Below are 20,695 nucleotides of genomic sequence, written 5' to 3' on the forward strand. Positions count from 1 at the left end.
GGATATTATTTTATTATGGGCAGCAGAGTAAACGAATGGGCACTCCATTATTGTATAATGTAATATCAGGTACTGACAATGCTTGAAGGAAAAAAATCAAATTGGGTAAGGCAATAGAACAAGAGGGTTGAGGGGTAATTTCATACAATGTGGTATCAGGAGACCTGCCTTTTGAGATGACATTTTAGCAGAGATCTGAAAAGTTGAAAAACTAATAATGTAAATATTTGAAAACAATTATTGTATTTTTTGCTATTCTTATTTTAAAATTGATTTGACTATTCTGTTTCCTACACCTACAATACTGTCTCCCTTCTCAAATTTTGGCATTTAAGGTCCAGTTCATAATATACCTTGGTTCTTATATGTTGGAAAAGTCCCCATTTTTTTTTCATTTTTTAAATTAAATTTATTTATTTTTTTAAATAAACATATAATGCATTTTTATCCCCAGGGGTACAGGTCTGTGAATCACCAGGTTCACACATTTCACAGCACTCATCATAGCACATACCCTCCCCAATGTCCATATCCCCACCACCCGCTCCCGTACCCCCTCCCCTCAGCAACCCTCAGTCTGTTTTTTGAGATTGAGTCTTTTATGTTTTGTCTCCCTCCCAATCCCACCTTCTTTCATTTTTTCTTTTCCTACCTCCCAACCCCCCCACATTGCATCTCCACTTCTTCATATCAGGGAGACCATATGATAGTTGTCTTTCTCCGATTGACTTATTTCGCTAAGCATAATAACCTCTAGTTCCAACCACGTCGTCGCAAATGGCAAGATTTTATTTCATTTGATGGCTGCATAGTATTCCATTGTGTATATATACCACATCTTCTTTATCCATTCATCTGTTGATGGACATCTAGGTTCTTTCCATAGTTTGGCTATTGTGGACATTGCTGCTATAAACATTAGGGTGCACATGCCTCTTAGGATCACCACGTTTGTATCTTTAGGATATATACCCAGCAGTGCAATTGCTGGGTCATAGGGTAGCTCTATTTTCAGTTTTTTGAGGAACCTCCACACGGTTTTCCAGAGTGGTTGCAACAGCTTGCATTCCCACCAACAGTGTAGGAGGGTTCCCCTCTCTCTGCATCCTCGCCAGCACCTGTCATTTCTTGACTTGTTAATTTTAGCCATTCTGACTGGTGTCAGAGGTGGTATCTCATTGTGGTTTTGATTTGTATTTCCCTGATGCCAAGTGATGTGGAGCATTTTTTCATGTGTCTGTTGGCCATCTGGATGTCTTCTTTGCCAAAATATCTGTTCATGTCCTCTGCCCATTTCTTGATTGGATTATTTGTTCTTTGGGTGTTGAGTTTGCTAAGCTCTTTATAGATTTTTGGATACTAGCCCTTTATCTGATATGTCATTTGCAAATATCTTCTCCCATTCTGTCAGTTGTCTTTTGGTTTTGTTAACTGTTTCCTTTGCTGTGCAAAAGCTTTTGATCTTGATGAAATCCCAATAGTTCATTTTTGCCCTTGCTTCCCTTGCCTTTGGCGATGTTCCTAGGAAGAAGTTGCTGCAGTTGAGGTCAAAAAGGTTGCTGCTTGTGTTCTCCTCAAGGATTTTGATGGATTCCTTTCTCACATTGAGGTCCTTCATCCATTTTGAGTCTATTTTCATGTGTGGTGTAAGGAAATGATCCAATTTCATTTTTCTGCATGTGGCTGTCCAATTTTCCCAGCACCATTTGTTGAAGAGGCTGTCTTTTTTCCATTGGACATTCCTTCCTGCTTTGTCGAAGATTAGTTGACCATAGAGTTGAGGGTCTATTTCTGGGCTGCTCTGTTCCATTGATCTATGTGTCTGTTTTTGTGCCACTACCATACTGTCTTGATGATGACAGCTTTGTAATAGAGCTTAAAGTCTGGAATTGTGATGCCACCAACTTTGGCTTTCTTTTTCAATATTCCTTTGGCTATTCGAGGTCTTTTCTGGTTCCATATAAATTTTAGGATTGTTTGTTCTATTTCTTTGAAAAAAAATGGATGGGATTTTGATAGGGATTGCATTAACTGTGTAGATTGCTTTAGGTAGAACAGATATTTTCACAATATTTGTTCTTCCAATCCATGAGCATGGAACATTTTTCTATTTCTTTGTGTCTTCCTCAATTTCTTTCAAGAGTACTTTATAGTTTTCTGAGTATAGATTCTTTGCCTCTTTGGTTAGGTTTATTCCTAGGTATCTTAGGGTTTTGGGTGCAGTTGTAAATGGGACTGACTCCTTAATTTCTCTTTCTTCTGTCTTGTTAGAGTAAAGAAATGCAACTGTTTTCTGTGCATTGACTTTATATCCTGACACTTTACTGAATTCCTGTACAAGTTCTAGCAGTTTTGGAGTGGAGCCTTTTGGGTTTTCCACATATAGTATCATATCATCTGTGAAGAGTGATAGTTTGACTTCTTCTTTTCCAATTTGGATGCCTTTAATTTCTTTTTGTTGTCTGATTGCTGAGGCTAGGACTTCTAGTACTATTTTGAACAACAGTGGTGATAACAGACATCCTTGCCGTGTTTCTGACCTTAGCAGAAAACCTTTCAGTTTCTCTACATTGAGAATGATATTTGCAGTGGGTTTTTCATAGATGGCTTTGATAATATTGAGGTATGTGCCCTCTGTCCCTACACTTTGAAGAGTTTTAATCAGGAAGGGATGCTGTACTTTGTCAAATGCTTTTTCAGCATCTATTGAGAGTATCATATGGTTCTTGATCTTTCTTTTATTAATGTATTATATCACATTGATTGGTCTGTGGATGTTGAACCAACCTTGCAGCCCTGGAATAAATCCCACTTGCTCGTGATGAATATCCTGTTAATATACTGTTGGATGCTATTGGCTAGTATTTTGGTGAGAATTTTTGCATCTGTGTTCATCAAGGATATTGGTCTCTAGTTCTCTTTTTTGATGGGATCCTTGTCTGGTTTTGAGATCAAGGTGATGCTGGCCTCATCAAATGAGTTTGGAAGTTTTCCTTCCATTTCTATTTTTTGGAACAGTTTCAGGAGAATAGGAATTAGCTCTTCTTTAAATGTTTGGTAGAATTCCCCTGGGAAGCCATCTGGCCCTGGACTTTTGTTTGTTTGGAGATTTTTGAGGACTGCTTCAATCTCCTTACTGGTTATGGGTCTGTTCAGGTTTTCTATTTCTTCCTGGTTCAGTTGTGGTAGTTTATATGTCTCTAGAAATGTATCCATTTCTTCCAGATTGTCGGATTTGTTGGCGTAGAGTTGCTCATAGTATTTTCTTATAATTGTTTGTATTTCTTTAGTGTTGGTTGTGATCTCTCCTCTTTCATTCATGATTTTATTTATTTGGATCCTTTCTCTTTTCTTTTTGATAAGTCTGGCCAGGGGTTTATCAATCTTTTTAATTCTTTCAAAGAACCAGCTCCTAGTTTCGTTGATTTGTTCTATTGTTTTTTTAGTTTCTATTTCATTGATTTCTGTTCTGATATTTATTATTTCTCTTCTCATGCTGGTTTTAGGCTTTCTTTGTTGTTCTTTCTTCAGCTCCTTTAAGTATAGGGTTAGGTTGTGTATTTGAGACCTTTCTTGTTTCTTGAGAAAGGCTTGTACTGCTATATATTTTCCTCTCAGGACTGCCTTTGTTGTGTCCCACAGATTTTGAACCGTTGTGTTTTCATTATCATTTGTTTCCATGAATTTTTTTAAAATTCTTCTTTAATTTCCTGGTTGACCCATTCATTTTTTAGAAGGATGCTGTTTAGCCTCCATGTATTTGGGTTCTTTCCAAATTTCCTCTTGTGATTGAGTTCTAGCTTCAGATCATTGTGGTCTGAAAATATGCAGGGAATGATCCCAATATTTTGATACCAGTTGAGACCTGATTTATGTCCCAGGATGCGATCTATTCTGGAGAATGTACCATGTGCACTAGAGAAGAATGTATATTCTGTTGCTTTGGGATGGAATGTTCTGAATATATCTGTGATGTCCATCTGGTCCAGTGTGTCATTTAAGGCCTTTATTTCCTTGTTGATCTTTTGCTTAGATGATCTGTCCATTTCAGTGAAGGGGAGGTGTTAAAGTCCCCTACTATTATTGTATTATTGTCAATGTATTTCTTTGATTTTGTTATTAATTGGTTTGTATAGTTGGCTGCTCCCACATTAGGGGCATGGATATTTAAGATTGTTAGATCTTCTTGTTGGACCGACCCTTTGAGTATGATATAATGTCCTTCCTCATCTCTTAGTATAGTCTTTGGCTTAAAATCTAATTGATCTGATATAAGGATTGCCACCACAGCTTTCTTCTGATGTCCATTAGCATGGTCCATTTTTTTCCACCCCCTCTCTTTAAATCTGGAGGTGTCTTCGGGTCTGAAATGAGTTTTTTTAGGCAGCATATTGATGAGTTTTCTTTTTTTATCCATTCTGATACCCTATGTCTTTTGATTGGGGCATTTAGCCCATTAACATTCAGGGTAACTATTGAGAGATATGAATTTAGTGCCATTGTATTACCTGTAAGGTGACTGTTACTGTATATTGTCTCTGTTTCTTTCTAATCTACTACTTTTAAGGTCTCTCTTTGCTTAGAGGACCCCTTTCAATATTTCCTGCAGAGCTGGTTTGGTGTTTGCAAATTCTTTCAATTTTTGTTTGTCCTGGAAGCTTTTTATCTCTCCTTCTATTTTCAATGATAGCCTAGCTGGATATAGTATTCTTGGCTGCATGTTTTTCTTGTTTAGTGACCTGAATATATCATGCCAGTTCTTTCTGTGGATAGGTCCGCTGCCAATCTAATGTTTTTACCCTTGTATGTTACAGACTTCTTTCCCCAGGCTTCTTTCAGGATTTTCTCTTTGTCACTAAGACTTGTAAATTTACTATCAGGCGACGAGGTGTGGACCTGTTTTTATTGATTTTGAGGGGCGTTCTTAGCATCTCCTGGATTTTCATGTTTGTTCCTTTGCCATATTAGGGAAATTCTCTGCATTAATTCTCTCCAATATACCTTCTGCTCCCCTCCCTCTTTCCTCTTCTTCTGGAATCCCAATTATTCTAATGTTGTGTCGTCTTATGGTGTCACTTATCTCTTGAATTCTCTCCTCATGGTCCAGTACTTGTTTGTTTCTCTTTTGCTCAGCTTCTTTATTCTCTGTCATTTGGTCTTCTATGTCACTAATTCTTTCTTCTGCCTCATTTATCCTAGCAGTGATCCATTTTTGATTGCACCTCATTAATAGCTTTTTTGATTTCAACTTGGTTAGATTTTAGTTCTTTTATTTCTCCAGAAAGGGCTTTTATCTCTCCTGAGAGGGTTTCTTTAATATCTTTTATGCCTTTTTTGAGCCTGGCTAGAACCTTGAGAATTGTCATTCTGATCTCTACATCTGTCATATTAGCAATGTCTGTATTGATTAGGTCCCAGCCTTTGGTACTGCCTCTTGTTCTTTATTTTGTGGTGAGTTTTTCCGCCTTGTCATTTTGTCCAGATAAGATTTGCTTTCTCCTCCTCTGGAATTCCGCTGTTCTCCTTGGTGAGTGAAGTTGGTCTTGGCTGGGTTTCTTGTTCATCTGCTGTGGGAGGGGCCTGTTGTAGTGTCTTTGCCCCAGAAGGAATTGCACCGCCCTTACAGGGGCCGGGTTAAGTAATCCATTTGGGTTTGCTTTCAGGAGCTTTTGTTCCCTGAGCACTTTCCGTAGAGTTCTGGAGGACGGAAATGAAGATGGCGACCCCCCAGTCTCTGGCCCGGAGGAGCCGAGAGCTCGGGGCCCCACTCCTCAGTGCGCCCTCAGAGAAAAGCACCCAACTGCCCCCGTCTCCCTGGCCTCTGGTTGCACTTGTAGGAAAGCACTCAATTGGTCGCACTTGGAGAAAAGCGCCCGGTCACTTCCGTCTCCGTGGCCTCTGGCCGTGCTCCAAGCTCACCCAGGCTGTGACTGGCTAAAGGTAACCCCGAGCTGAGAGCTCACTCTCGGCTTTGTTGCTGTAGCCGGTTTCCCCACTCTAATACCTGCGAGCTCTGCGACACTCAGACACCCCCGGTCCTTCTGTGACCCCGTGGGATGTGGGGTTATGCTGACCCCAAATGGGCTTCCCCCCGGTTTAGCCTCTGGAGTGATGTCCCTACGTGGAGCAGACTTTTAAAAGTCCTGATTTTGTGCTCCGTTGCTCCGCTGCTTGCCGGGAGCCGGTCCCTCCCCCCGCGGTCTATCTTCCTGTCACTTGGATTCACTTCTCCGCAGATCCTACCTTTCAGAAAGTGATCGATTTTCTGTTTCTAGAATTGTTGTTCTTCCTCTCTTCAATTTCCCATTGGATTTGTAGGTTTTTGCAATGGTTAGATAAGCTATCTAGCTGATCTCCTGCTACCTGAAGTAGTCTCAGCCTGCTACTTCTCCACCATCTTGACTCCCCTCCTCAAAAGTCCCCATTTTGAATCTAAGATCCCTTTCTTGACTTTCATTATGCACCTACTAACTTGTTCTCTTTCTTGGGAAAGACAGGATGAATAAATATGCCAATGAAGTGGATGGCATGGGGCTTTGTATAAAATATATTAAGTCACCCTAGCATAACATTTGTGTAAAGGTTTTCTTTGCACAGGAATTCTTCTTCCTTCATTCGTTAATGCTTATATCAAAGACTAGAAAAAGTCTATCCTATGGCAACAGCCTCAAATGACGTTACTTCCCATCAGGCCTCTACAGGTGGTGACTACAGACCCATGGTGAATGTGGCAGCAGAACCCAAGGATGAATGAGTAGATGCCTGGAACTTCTCAACTGTTCTTCAGGCAGTTTTTTAAAATTCTGATACAAAATACCACTTAGCATAAAATTTATTACCTTAAACATTTCTAAGTGTATAGTTCAGTAGTGTTAAGTATAGTCACATTGTTGTACAACCAGTCTCCAGAACTTCTTCATCTTACAAAACTGAAACTCTGTAGCCATTGAACAATAATGCCCCATTTCCCTCTCCTCTCAGCCCTGGCAACCACCATTCTACTTTCTGTTTCTATGATTTGACTACTCTAGATATTTGCATATAAGTAAAATTATACTGTATTTGTGTTTTTGTGACTGGCTTATTTTTCTTAGCAAAATGCCCTCAAGATTCATTCATATTGTAGCATGTGTCAGAATGTCCTTCCATTTCAAGGCTGAATAATATTCTATTGTGTGTGTGTATTTGTATGTGTAATACATACACACACACACACATACACACACCCCACCACATTTTCTTAATCCATTCATGAGAAAGTTTTTTAAGGAATAATAGGTACAAAATGAACTTCACACATATAAAACATTCAATTTTACAAGTTTAGACATATGAATACACCCACAAAACCACCAGGACAATCAAGACAGTCAACCTATCAATCACCTGCTAAAGTTCCCTCATGCCCTTTTGTCATCTCCCCTTCTGTTCTTCCCATCTCTCTGTCTTCAGGCAACAACCTTTACATATTCAGGCAATCCACCCTTTACATATTTTAGAATTGTTTCTGTAATTCAGTGTAATTATTTTGAGATTCATCTATGTTATTGCATATATAAACAATTCATTCTATTTATCACTGATTAGTATTTCATAGTACCAATAGACAACACTTTGTTCATCTATTCACCTGTGACAGATATTTGAGTTATTTCTAGTTTTTGTAAATTGTTCATATATAAGTATTACAACTAAAACTACAGGTACATAAATGCTATGAGCATTCTTTTTAAGGCTGAATGGATATTTCTTTATTTCTCTTGGATAAAGATCTCAGGTTGGAATGCCAAGATTGTATGCTAAATGTATGCCTAACTTTTTAAGAAACTGTCAAATTGTTTCGCAAAGTCATAAAACCATTTTATATCCCTGCCAGTAATATATAATAGTTCCAGTTCCTCCACATTTTTGCTGATACTTGGTATGGTCAGTGTTTTCATTTTAGCCATTTTAATACATGTACAGTGGTATATTACTTTGGTTTTAACTGGCATTTCCTTAATGACAAATTAGCGTGAGAAAAAATGAACATCTTTTCATGTGCTTTTTCCTATCCACATATCTTCTTTGGTGAAGTGTCTGTTCAAATCTTTGGTTCATTTTTTGTTGAGCCATTTGTTTTCTTAAGTTTGGAGATTTTATAAATATATTCTGAACACAAGTCCTTTAGCAATTTTCCCAGTCTGTGGCTTGCATTTTCATTCTGTTAACTGTGCCTTTCAGAAAACAGAAGTTTTCATTTCGATAAAATCTAATTTATGTATTATTGTCTTCTCTCAATGATACTTTTGATGTCATTTTGAAAAAATCTGAGCCCAATCTAAATTCATAGAAATTTTCTTCTGTGTCTTCTTTCAGAAGTTTTGTAGGTTTAAGTTTTTATCCAGGTTTATTTTTCAGTTTATCTTTTATGAATAGGTATAGATTAAAATTTTGTCTGTTGTTTTTGGTTTTGTCTTGTTTTGCTTGTTTGTTTTCACTTTGGCATAATCATATCCAATAGTTCAAGCAGTGTTTGTTGAAGGGCCATTCATTCTTCACTGAACTGATCTTGCCTTTGTCAAAAATCAGTTTTCCATATAGGAGTGTGACTATTTCTGGGCTCTATTTTTTTCCACTGATCTCTTTGTCTATTTTTATGACAGTTCAACACTGTCTTGATTATATAACTTGAAGAAGTCTTGAAACCAGAAAGTCCTTTTAAAATTGTTTTATTTTGGGGGCGCCTGGCTGGCTCAGTGGGTTAAGCCGCTGCCTTCGGCTCAGGTCATGATCTCAGGGTCCTGGGATCGAGCCCCGCATCGGGCTCTCTGCTCAGCAGGGAGCCTGCTTCCTCTCCTCTCTCTCTGCCTGCTTGTGATCTCTCTCTGTCAAATAAATAAATAAAATCTTTAAAAAAAAATAAAATAAAATTGTTTTATTTTGTCTTTTGCATTGCCACATGAACTTTAAAACTAGCTTGCCAGTTTCTTAGAAAATGCTGTTGGAGTTTGGGGTGGGATTGTGCTGCATCTATAGATCAATTTGTCAAAAATTGATTATAAAAATATTGAGTTTTCTGACACATGAACATGGTATAGTTCTCTTTATTTCTTTAATTTCTCTCATCCATATATTACAGTGTACAGGTTGTAAACATATTATGTTTGACTTAGCCTTAAGTATTTCATATGTTTTTGATGTTGTAAATGATATTTTAAAATTGAAATTTCTGATATTTTACTGATATGTAGGAAAATAATTGATTTCTTATAATAACATTTTATTCTGCAAACTTGATAAACTTACTTATTAGTTCTAGTCGTGTTTTTGTACATTTCATAGAATTTTCTACATAGACAATCATCTTGTCTGTATTCACAGACAATTTTATTTTTCCCTTCCAACCAGGATGCCATTTATCCATCTGTTTGTCTTTTTGTCTCTGCCTTGTTGGCACTGGCTAGGACCATGCTGAATAGAATGTAAGAAAAAACATTCTTTTATTTTTCCTCATCCTAGGGGGAAAGTATTCAATATTTCAGGATTAAGTTTGTTATTAACTGCATGGCTTTTGTTTTTAAATATTGTATTTATTTGAGAGAGAAAGAGAGAACGAGTGGCGGAGAGGTGCAGAAGGAGAGATAGAGGTAGGTTCTTTACTGAGCAAGGAGCCCTCAACAGACTCCATCCCAGAACTCTGAGATCAGAGCCTGAGCTAAAGGAAGATGCTTAACCAACGGAGCCACCCAAGCACCCCTAGCTGCATGTTTTTTTGTAGATATCCATGCTAAGTTAGGGAGGGTTCTTTGTATTCCCTTTGCTGAGAATTTTTATCAGGAATAGACGCTGGATTTTGTCAAATGCCTTTTCTGTATTTCATGAGAGATCAAATCGTTTTTCTTTTGCTGGTTTGTAAATATGATGAGTTTTATTGACTAATTTTTCAATGTTAAACCAAGTTTGCATTCTCAGGATAAACCCCACTTAGACATGATTTATATATTGTAGGATTTGACTTGCTAAATTAAAAAAAATAGTTTAAATACTTATACACATAAAAAACACTGTTCTTACAGTTTTCCTTCTCTTTACTGTCCTTATCTGCTTTGGGTATCAGAGGTTGTTGTTCTTATTGTAGATTTTCTATTGTTTCCTTCTTAACTATTTAGTAGAATTCATTAGTAAGGTCATCTGAGCCCAGAGTTTTCTTTATGGACAAGTTTTTTTGCTGTAAAATAAATCTGTTTAGTAGAAAGGAGGTTATTTGGCTTATTTTTCAGTTTTGTATTTCAAAGAATTTTTTCCATTTCTTGTAAGTTGTTACACTTATGAGCATAAAGTTGTATGTGAAATCTCTTGATTTTCTTTTCAATGTATGTAGAATCTGTAGTGATGTCACCTCTCTCATTCCTGATATTTGTAATATATATTTTTTATTTTTTCTATTTGCTCAGTCTGGGTATTTATCAGTTTTACTGATCTTCTTGAAGAACCAATTTTTTGTTTATTTCCTTGTTTTATTAATATTCTCTATTGTTTTTCTGTTTTCTATTTCACTAATTTATCCTCTGATGTTTCTTTTGCTTTTTTCTTAAGCTTTAATTTTCTAATTTTAAGGATTGATTTGAAATGCTGCTTCTTCTCTTATATAATCATTCTGTGCTATAATTTTCCCTCTAAGCAGTGCTTTAACTGCATTGTACAAATTTTAATTCATTTTCATTCTCATTCTACTCAAAACACTTTCTAGTTTTCCTTTTGATTTGATTCCTTCTCTAATCCATGTGTTGCCTAGAAGTGTGCTATCTGATTTCAAAATATTTGGGAATTTTCTCCAATTTTTCATTTTTGTTGAAACTCAAACCCAGTGTTTTGCAGGATTACTTTATAGAAGGCATCATAGACTCATTTCTTGGTGTTCTGAAGCTTCTGATTCAGTGTTTATGTTTTAAACTAAAAACAAAAGGCGTGGCTGGCTCTACCTCTGGCTATTCTGGCTGCAATTTTTCTTTCTGACCAAGAAAATTATTGAAGTCGGAATAAATGCATGAAATAGACATTATAAGGCAAAAGAAAACAATAAGCTTTTGAAGGTCCAGGAAGGAAGTAGGTTCCAAACAGAAAGAACTTGAGGACCCAAGATCTTGGAGAGAAGTCATAGCATAGACCTCTGGTGTAACACTCACTTCTACGTGTTGAAAATATATGTGGGTTTCTGCCTGAGAGTTTTTGGCTTCCTGAGGGAATGCATTAGTCTTCATGTGTGGGAAAGCTGGAAGCTCTGAATATTCAATTATTCCAAAGCAACCTTATCTAGTGATGGCTAGGGAGTTATATAATTAACTACGCTTGTTTTTTGTTTGGGTAACATATCTCTGAGTCTCAATCTACCTTCCAGAGAAAAATTAAATTTCCTTTGATAGAAGATTAAAAAAAAAAGTCTCTCCTGTTCCTCATTCCATTTTGTCTCTTTTCCTTTTATCATTTATTCAAAATAGCCATACATTCCAGGAAGGAAGACCATATAGACTGAAAACCAAGAAAGAAAAACAGGCAACATAAACAGATCTATATATTTTCAGTTTATTACTATTATTAGGCACTAATATTAAAAAGTGATAAAGGGGAATATGAGAAAACAGAAATACAGGACCAGAGAAAGTATCATAGTTAAAGAGGGATTAAAAGGTAGAAAACACAAGAGAAAAGGTAAGAGACTAAAGAGTATGTGAAAAGGTCCAACATATGTGTAAGTAGAATCCCAGATGGAGAAGAGATAAAAAGAAAATGGCAAGAAGCAATTTTTGAAGAATGATCAAGAATTTTCCAAAACGAAAGAAGACATCAACCCACAATGTAAGAAGTTTGACAAATCCCAGGAAGGACTAATTAAAATTTTAAAAAAAGCACCCCCAGATGTATTATAATAAAACAACTGAAACGAAAACAAGGGAAGATCATGCATGTAGTCATAGGGGTACTGAATACTCATTAACTTTAAAAAAAAGCAACAATATACCAGCAAGGAATAAAGGCATTCTGCAGTTAAACCATTTTTAAAGCCTAAGATGATAATAGCAATGGCTTGTGGTGTGTGTGTGTGTGTGTGTGTGTGCTCTTTTGCAAAAATGGCAGAGTTCATTATTTGTGACAGAGACCATAAGGCCTGCAAAGCTTAAAATATTTACTATCTAGCTCTTTATATAAAAAACATTTGCTGACCCCTGTAGATATTCTTACTACTTACAAAGCTAATTAGCTATAATGCTTTAAAGCAAATTTTGTCATCAAATGGTTTGAAAGCCATGTCATTTTGTCCATAGATAGGAGAATCATGTATAATAAGGTATATGTGTTCTAGGGCTAGAACTAGATCCTGGAATTAGTAAAGTCTAATACATAAGCCCTTGTAAGGGACTAGGAGTTTCCATGTTTCTGACTGGCTGTTTTCTTCTCTGGAGCTTCTTCATCTATAAAATAAAAATAAAATTGCAGTGTCTGCTTATTTCAAGGCTCACATCATATCACAAATTATAATGGTAATAAGAGTAAAAACTGTAGTAATTGAAAATTATTACCATTAACACTGCATTCAAATAGGAACAGATATCTATGGCAGAATGGGAATAGAACCGCAAGTCGCTGTGTGACTTCTAACTTTGTTCTTTTGGTTAATTTATTTCATTTATCTTAGTTGATCTTTCCCACAATTGACCAGAATTTGACCTTTAACAAAATCTCTTATGTTATCATTTTGCCTCCATCCAATTGCCCTCTTTCTCCTGTCATCCTCCTCCATTTTACTATCATGATCAGTGCCATTTATTGAGCACATACTATGTACCATATACTTATTATATGTAATATATGATACCTAATCCCTACTATAGTGATATGAAGTACACATTATTATCCTCATTTTGCAGATGAAGACATTAATATAAAAATAGTTTAAGTATTGTGTCCAAGGTTGCAAAATTCTTTTTTTTTTAATTATTTTAGTTATTTATTTGAGGGAGAGGGAGAGAGAGAGTGAGCTGGGAGAGCAGCAGAGGGAGAGGGAGAAGCAGGCTCCTTGCTGAGAAGGGAGCCTGACATGGGCTCAATCCCAGGACACTGGGAACTGATCTGAGCCCAAGGCAGCTGCTTAACCCACTGAACCACCCAGGTGTTCCAAGGTTGCAAAATTCTTAAGTGACAGCTGAAGTGGAATATGCTTCTCCTCCCTCCTATTATTTTTTGCACCTGTATTTAGTATTTATGCTTATCCCTCTTCATATTGTCCATGCTTAGGTCAGTGCTCTGTAAAATTAAGTCCATTATAACATTTAATAAAAATTAGTGGAAATTAGTGCTACTTAATAGTGATAGAAGTTTTAAAGTGAATAAACGAATATGGTGGTTTATTTGGGCTAAAAATTGGGGAATTCTGTGGTCAGGATAGGTCTAGAAAATAGCAGGTTAAACAGATTTCCTTATCCCAGGACTTCTCAAAGATTTTAAGAAGAAATATGTGCTGTGTATCTCATTGAGTTGATATGCTCTGGCAGGTAGCATTCATTAAGGGTGTTTGAGTACAGAATTCCCTTCTGGTAAACACCTTCCTGGACTTTGAAAAGTTTAAATTAATTTATAAAAGTAAATGGATTTAAAAACTGTTAACAAGCTGTATTTTAAAGCAGTGAAATATTAAATTTTATTCAGCAAGCAAATGAATATTTTCTTCAGTTTGGGCATTCTCAGAGCAGAGCATAATTTGCATGAAGCAGCAATTTACAAAAGCAATATCACTATTAAATATGACCTTTTGACTTTTTGAACAAATTCCTCATTAATGCCTATGGACTACATTTTATATTAAATATAAAAGCAAAGATATCATTAACAAGGTTCTAGGAGAAGGACAGGAAGACCTAAAGCACCATAATTTGCTCAGAAATTGTGAGGAATGAGTGGGATACAAGCCAGTAGTTTCCCCACCATTTGGGGGAAAAAAAATTCTTGAGAGGGTGGTTGTTCCATTTATTCTTAACCTGTGACATAATTACATCTTGGATATAAAAACTCCAATAATATGAATTTATGCCAATTACTTCCCAGTTTAACTGGATGACATGTGCTGGAATAATAGGAAATTTAAATTGAAACCTCAAAGGTGTAATCAATTATTTTGAGTAATAAAATGATCATCTTACAAACAAGTGATCAAGATATTTTGAGTTTGATTTTACCGACAACTGAATCCAGCAATGGTGTTGATATTGTGTGAGGATAGCTTCAGACATTTACTGTATTGTGAACTAAAAATGGCAAGGGCAAGTATGGGGTGGTGGTGAGTCCAAACTCTGTACAGCAATAATAGTGCCCAGATTCTATATAACAAGGTACAAATTCTATTTATATATTCATTCACCTTCATTTAATCAGATATAGTCATCTTTATTGTCTGCATAGCATGCTGGACCCCAAGGTAACTCTCCCTAGGTGACTCTAATTTTAATTAAGGATGTATGTGTTATTTTGGGCTCTACAAAACTCAATGACCTAAAGGGAGAAAGAGAAAATTAGACCAATCAATGGACTATTGCTCTGTAGTGGTAAGTTTTATGGCAGAAGTAAGACAAAACAAAATGTAGAGGGTCAGAAAGGCTTTTCAGGGGAAATAATGCCTGCACTATAATTTGAAGAATGTGTGGAAATAAATGAAGATGAAAAAGGGAATAAGAAATCGATAAAACAAAGGCTTGAGGAGAAATTCCTAGGGAGGAAAAATATGCTAATTAAAAGATTGCAGAAGTAGGTACATTGAGGAACTCCAAGTAATTCAATATGGCTTAGAGGAAAGTAAGTACTGTGGTAGTTAATTTGATGTGTCAACTTGACTAGACCACAGTACCCAGATTTTTGGCCAGATGTTATTCTAGAAGTTTCTTTGGAGGTATGTTTTAGATGTGATTGACATTTAAATCAGCAGACAGGGCAAAGCAGATTACTTGTCATAATGTGGGTGGGCCTTGTCCAATCAGTTGAAGGCCTTAATTAAAAAAAAAACAAAAAACTGACCTCTCTTGAAGAAGAGGGAATTCTATTACAAACTGTCTTGGACTTGAATGGTAACTCTTTCCTGGTCTCCAGCCTGCCAGCCTACCCTGCAGATTTTGGATTTGCCAAGGCTCCATAATTGCATGGGCCAATTCTTTGAAATAAATCTTTTTCTCTGTACATCCCTACTGATTATATTTCTCTGGAGAAACAGATTAATTGACTAATACAGATATATATAGGAGAGAAACAAAAGATGAAAGGCAATGGAGCATGATTAAAAGATTTTTGTTCTCTCATTCTTTTTATTTTTTTACTGACATATAACACACATAAAGAAAAGTAAACATTGGAGCACCTGGGTGACTCAGTGGGTCAAGCCCCTGCTTTCCGCTCAGGTCATGATCTCAGGGTCCTGGGATTGAGCCCTGCATTGGGCTCTCTGCTCAGCAGGGAGCCTGCTTCCCTCCTCTCTCTCGCCTGCCTCTCTGCCTACTTGTGATCTCCCTCTCTGTCAAATAAATAAATAAAATCTTTAAAAAAGTAAACATTTTTAAGTGTTAATTGTCTTTGTAGAAATTCACATACACACATACATGTAATCAGGACCTAGATAGAAAAATGGGACGTTACCATGACCTTCCCCTCATACTATTCCCAATTCCCATGAGTAATCACAGTTGACTTCAAAAAGCATAGCTTAGTTTTACATGTTTCTGTTTAATTTCAATCCAATTAGTATATAATCAAATTATGTACTATATGTTAGCAACATATAGTACATAATTAGTAGTTTTACATGCTTTTGAATTTCATTTGAATGTTTATACATACAAACATTTTATTGCTATATAGTTTAGTTTGTTTTTTCACATTGCTATATAATATTGTATTGTGTGAATATGCCACAATGTTTTCATCCATCTTAAAGGTAGGTATTTAGGTAGTCTTTAATTTTTAGCTATTTTGTATAGAGTTGTGATGTGCATTCTAGTATATGTCATTTGGTGAACACACGTATGCTTTTCTGTTGGGTATATCCACAAAAGTGAAGTTGTCAGATTATAATATATAGTATATATCCTGTAGAGTCACAGGAATGTAACTGATCAAACTAACCTTTAGATAGATCTTTCTCATATCAATGAAAAGAATGAATAAAAGAATGGTGAGAATAATCTAGGTGAGAATTGATAAGGGCTTGAATTTATGCATGTGAGTGAGATAAAAATTAAGAGATGTATATGAGAACTATTCAGAGAGGAAATGGTTGGACTTGATGTCCTAATTAGACACAGGTGTGAGACCAGGATGGCTTCCATGTATCTAGCTTGGTGGATATTGGTGCCATTTGTGGAGACCAGTTCCTGGCTTTGTATATCAAATTGCAATGTATTCTAATAATTATGGCATTGACACTTACAAAGACTAACAACAGAGCTAGGTCTGAACTTATCTCTGTCATTTAGGAATCCTATGCTCTTGGGACTAGTTATCTCACATCTAAGAGGCAGTTTCTTCACCTGTAACACAAGGATAATAATATACATCTTCCATGATTCAATGAGATCAAGTATGTGAAGCATCTATTAATGCCTGACACATAGTGATTTGAGATAATGGCCATTATTATGGTTATATTTAGTTGTTACATTGTAATGCTTTTTTCCCTCCTACTTATATTCTCAAATAAACAGGACAAACCACCTTTTCCTCCATTCTCAACAATTTACCCTAAAATTTGAACACCTAGGTGTTAAGCAAAATATTGACATTGTATTTAGCAGCCTTGAACCAGGCCTAGTCACTACCCCCAATAGCTCCTGATTTAAAGTAATGGTGTTTGCTTTGGTGTCTGATATAATTCTGGTTTTTGCCATTGCCAAACTATTCAATTTTAATATTATCTGCCATTTTGCCCCATTTATGAGTGTCTATCAATCTTTATTATCAATCTACTTTTATTAAGCTATTTTTCAGATTATATACATCAAGTTACGGATAATTAATATATTGTCATATATATTAATAATAATAATTATTATTCCCATTCATCACTTATCAGTATGCTGTCATATTGTAATAAAAAGCCAACTTTTCATTTAATCAAACTTGTTTTAATAATAGGTACATTCATAGTACAAAGAAATTTTCATGGTTTTTCTCACTTTTGTCTAAAATAAATTAATAAGTTTTTGCATTTTTGGCAATAGAAATGGAATTAACTCAGCTCTTTGATGCAAATTTTGCAAAAGCATCTTTGTAAAATATGAAATGTATATTGATTTCATGCCTTGGAAAGAATGTTAGTAGAGTGAGTGAACAGTCTGCTGTGTATCTACAGAAGACAGATTTTCAAGGTCACAAAGTTTGGAGCTGAAAAGAGCCAACAGGAGTCAGCTGAGTGGTCACAACTGTTGAACCAGGGGCAGACTAGGTGTATACTGAATGAAAATGGAACTGCCACTAATATGTGGATTCTTGTTGCTTCACCTACACATCGTGGGAAAAAAATGGCATGGTTATTGCTGCAACCTGCTCTGGGGTATTGATTTAGGAAGTCTGCAGGTTTTCTGAAAGGCTTCCCAAATTTCCAGCGAGTGCACTGAAGTCCATTGAATCTATTCATCCTAGTCTAGCTTTTCCCAGACAGTCAGTCCCTTGTTCACCATCTCAGTGGCCCAGGAATACACCAGTGTCTGCTGCTGCTCAGACTCACTTTATAACAATCTATGTCCATGAAAAGTCTAGCCAGAGAGATTAAAAAATAGAGGAAATATTTATTCAATTTCTTTCAAGTCTGCTGCCTCATTTCTTGCCGACTGAATAATTTTGGATGTTTGGCATGAGGACTAATGTAAAGGGACAAAGCAGGAGGAGTCCCAATCCAGTCATGTGTCATAAACCCTGGGAACAGTGTTTCTTGACCCCAGTTGCAAAGAATCCTCTGGGGAGATTTTAAATATTGCTGGCAGGCCCCACCACGGCCAATTAAGTCATAATCTCTGAGGATGTGTTCTGGGCACTGGGATTGTGTTAGCTCCCAAGAAGATTCCAATTTGCAGCCAGGGTTGAGAACAATAGCTATGTTTTCTAAGGTGATTAAGAGACCATGCAAAACCCCTTGGAGTCATCTAATCCAATAGATGAAACAGATCAAACTAGCTCTGGTTAATGTGGAGAGGAGCATTCCTGACTTCTGTCCATTTGCCCTCCTATAAGGATCAAGGAGAAAAGTGTTCAGGTTATTGAGTGAAAATAATTATTGGGTTGCATGCTTATTATTACCAAAGTGAGAATATAAAATCAGAGAATTTTGTGACAAAGGACCACAGCCTGGAAAAGATGAGTCATGCTCCTGATTTCCTTTCTAATGCTCGTTTCACTTTCCCGTATTGCTTTAAGCCATGTTAACATGAACCGAGTGGGCTTATCTCTTGAAACAACTTCTAGCATTATAACTATGGGAAATTTGAAAGCAGTGAGTTCAAGCTCTCTATAAGGGAGGACTACCTTTGTGTTACATTTTCATCGTATTTGTAAGAACATAACATTGACATTTTTATTCTGGCTTTGTTTCTGCCTAGGTCTGAATTAACTTGCAAGATGTATCTTAGTCTCTAATCCAGTGGAGATTCTTATCATCTTTTTTTTTTTTTTGAATTAGAGATTACTTAAAAGGTCATTTGTACCCATGAATGTTCTTTCCCCACCTTGCAAGAGACAAGGTAGAAGAAGCCAATGCCTCTGGTCATTGCAGAAGAAAGAATGAGAACCTCAGGCTGAGGAAGAGCCAATGGGATGATGGAGCCAAATGCCAACTAAGGCAATTGCCAGGGGCTCTGCAATGAGCAAATAGATTCTTTTTTTATGTAGCCTCTATTCCCATTTTTGTGTTTGATTTTGTCCTTTGATTGTAATGACAGGTTGTGGTTACATATTATTAGAGATGAATACTAAAAAAGTGACTAAATAAAAGGGCAAGAAATTGAGGATGATTGGTGTCATCCCCACAGGAAGGCAAGGCAGACAACAACATCTTTTTTTTCTTGGTCTCAGATGCTGCATGCACCTTACCTGCAGCTTCTGGAATAAGCTTAGAATATTTGCTTTATTCCGTAGTGCTTCTGTACTGCTGTCCAGTGATCAGAAGCTATGGTTGATGGAGGGCAAATGCAGCTCTGGAGTCCTGAGGCTATTGAACATATTTACCTATACAGGATCTATATATAGATTATGGGCATGCTATGGCACTTATTCCTCCATTCTGAAGTTCTTCTCTTTATTTTCTTCCAGGATTCAGCCACAACTGAATCCCCTTTAAGGAGAGAAAACTAATCAGTTTTTATGTCTTGGGATACTGTACATATCAAGACTGATTTTTCGGTGGGGGTGGTGAAATTCTAGAAATCTTCAGGAATTAGATATTATTAGAGTCTGAACCTTACATATAGCTACATCATCTAGGACTTGGGTAATTGATTTGCTCTGAAATTTCAGTTACATTCTTGTCTTTGAGATCTTTATATTAATTTGTATATACCAAGGGGAAACTTCTGCCAACGGACATCAGGAGTCACATGCAGGAATGCTCACAGCAGTGATGTTTATGATAACAACATTAGATTGAGACCAATCTAAAAGTCCTTTGAAAGGAGAATGATGAAACCAAGACAAATGGATACAATTGAGTACTACACAACAGTAACAGTGAAAACTATTGTCATCTGTATTTATCTCAGACATATATCCAACAGTATCATGCATGAACTCATATGTATCACTGTAGAAGTATCAATTCATATGACCACTTTGGAAAATAGTTTATTATTATTATTTCATACTATTGGAAATATAATAAACATCATGGAGTGTTTACTATGTCCCAGTTATTTTCCTAACTCTGCAAACACTAATTCATTTTAGCTTTAAAATTTTAAGGTATGTATTGTAATTTTAATCATTTTAAATATGAAGGAACTGACAAAGAGAGTTTGGGTATCTTGGCCTAGATGAAAAAACACATAACTGGTACAATCAGCATGGAATTCAGTCAGTCTGGCTTCAGAGTTTGTCCTCTTAACCATTGTATTATGCTGACCCTTCCAACTAGGAATCCAGTAATTTCACTTACTGACATATCACGGTGAAATTTTGCCCATGGTGTAAAGAGATGAGTATGCATACAACAATTATGTTGATAACAAAACAAACAAACAAACAAAAAACAAAAAACAAATAACCTAAAAATTCATTGATAAGAGAATAGATGAATAACTGAGATATAGTCATATAAAATAATAGTATAAAATAGTGAAAATGTACTAACTGTATCATACAAATCAATATCAAAATAATGTGATTAAAAACAAGGGCAGAGAACATATATCATATATAAATATATATGTTCAAATATATGTAAAACTAATCAATATGTATTTACATGTGCATTAGAACTATAAAGTTTGAGGAGAACCTGGATCACTCAGGTATCCATCTGACTCTAGATTTCCACTCAGGTCATGATCTCAGGGCTGTGAGATCGAGTCCCATGCTGGGTGTGGAGACTGGTTAAGATTCTCTATCTCTCTCTCCCCCTGCCTTCCCCCCCACCCAAAAAGACTATAAAGTTTGCACATCACACTGCCACAGAAGACAATGGCCAATAACT

This window comes from Enhydra lutris, unplaced genomic scaffold (assembly GCF_002288905.1).
Source record: "Enhydra lutris kenyoni isolate GAN:26980312 unplaced genomic scaffold, ASM228890v2 scaffoldscaffold2, whole genome shotgun sequence".
Classification (NCBI taxonomy): domain Eukaryota; kingdom Metazoa; phylum Chordata; class Mammalia; order Carnivora; family Mustelidae; genus Enhydra; species Enhydra lutris.